Source organism: Tupaia chinensis, unplaced genomic scaffold, assembly GCF_000334495.1.
Source record: "Tupaia chinensis unplaced genomic scaffold, TupChi_1.0 Scaffold144119_1, whole genome shotgun sequence".
Classification (NCBI taxonomy): Eukaryota; Metazoa; Chordata; class Mammalia; order Scandentia; family Tupaiidae; genus Tupaia; species Tupaia belangeri.
Window position 1 is genome coordinate 571,750 of NW_006203974.1, and position 1,773 is coordinate 573,522.

Consider the following 1,773-nt stretch of genomic DNA (forward strand, 5'->3'; position numbering starts at 1 on the left):
GCCCCCGTCCTGCAAGACAGAGGCACAGCCAGTCAGGGCGAGTCTGCGGCCCACGCTCGACCCCACACTCGTCCCCCAGCGGGGCTGGGCCTGTGCTCCTTTCTAGATCGGGCCTGGGGGGAGGGTAAGGGCCCTGCGCTAGGGAGCCCACCAAGGGCCTCTGAAGCTCCAAGGCCACGTGGGGCTGGCAGCCAGGTCTCGGCCGGGTACCCGCCGCTTGCTGGGTAGCTGCGTCCATCAGTGACTCGAGGCCACCGGGGCTGACTCTGAGAGACCAGGCAGGTTAATGAAGCACTGGGAGAAGACAACCGGACCCCTGGCTTCCGGCGTGAAGGAAAGTGCTCGGGAAACACACACAGAATGACCCCACGGGCCCAGACCCAGAGCCCGCGAGCTCGGACATGGCCGGCAGCACTGGCCTCTGTCTCCCAAGGTCGGCGTCTCCTGGCACGGGATGCTGAGTTGGGATAATTGCGTCCACATCTCGGGTAGGAAGGGCGCCGGGGCATGGTTCAGAGCACCGCAGTGGCCCTGGGTCAGTCAGCACTCACGGAGGACAGCACAGGGCGAGGCTGGGAGGTGCGGGGGTGTGTTCCTGCAGGCTCCCGGCACCTCCCCTGGGTACCCTACGTGCCCACCAGAGCGAGCAGGCTCGACCCAGTGAGGGCACCACGCCAGGACCCCACGAGCGACTCAGCTCCCTGACCAGGATGCCACGTGCACCGACGTTTGAGGGCCGACTCCCCAGGGCAGCTCTCAGAAAGGCAAAGGGAAGGGGCCAGGAGGCGGCGATGTCGGCTCTCCTCCACTCCTTGCTGTGACTGCGGCCGCCTCTGGACCTCAGCCTGTGCCCGGACCCGAGGTCCAGTCAGAGCAGTGACCGGGAAGTGCGGAGGGCCTCGTGACTCGCCGGGTCCCATCTGCAGACAATCCTGTGCAGCACGGAGAGCAATGCGGGCTCCCAGCATTCCCCTCGGCTCTTCTTGTGCTGTTGGGGAGGACAGGATGCCATCCGGCTTGGGAGGGGGGTTTGCCCCAGAGGTTCGTGTGCTTCTCCAGACGCTGTGACTGCACGTGACAGAGCTCAGTGCGTGGTCGCAGGACGACTTTGGAGAGGGCTCTGTTTGCTGTTGCTGTTTATGGCCAGCCTTGGGACCCTGCAGGCACCCTGAGCTTTTCCCACTGCCTCCCCCGCTCACCCAGGTAACACTCCCCCACCCCCGTGACACGAAGCAAAAGCGCCCTGTCCCCGCGATGCTGCCACCCTGTTCCCCTTGCACGGTCAGGCCAGGTACTTTGCTCTCAGCCCTGCCTGTCCCCAGGCTGCTCGGCTGGCTGTTCTGGCTCTTCAGCCCTCCCAGCTGCCCACACCCTGCGGGCAGACTGAACTTTCCCACACGGAGGGCCCCGGGGCCTCCTTTCACTAGGCCCAGTGGCCCCATCGCCCGCAGAACAGATCTGTCCCCTGAGCAGACGAGCATGCTGCCCAGGTTCCTCACTGGCCTTCAGCCTCTGTCGGAGTTGGCTCTCCTCCCGCCCTCTGCCCACCCACCCACGCCCAGCCTACTCTCCTCCCACCCTCCGCACCCCTGCTGGCTCTCAGAGCCTCCCACCCCACCCAGGCCCACCGTGCCCACCACCTGCTGCTCGGAGGGCCATGCACTCTGGCCGGGCCTTGCTGCCTGCTCCCAGAGCCGCCCGTGCCGTCCTGAGTGGTCGCCCCAGCTCGCCCGGGCACACGCGCTGGACCCTGTGGCCTGCACCGCAAGCTCA

The 1,773-nt window shown here is 66.7% G+C and overlaps 1 protein-coding gene across 1 annotated transcript in view; it reads right to left on the minus strand.

Annotated features, from left to right (window-relative positions):
- Positions 1-1,773, minus strand: part of MBP (myelin basic protein) — a gene marked incomplete in the record, with an annotated part of 48,955 nt that overhangs the window by 11,237 nt on the left and 35,945 nt on the right.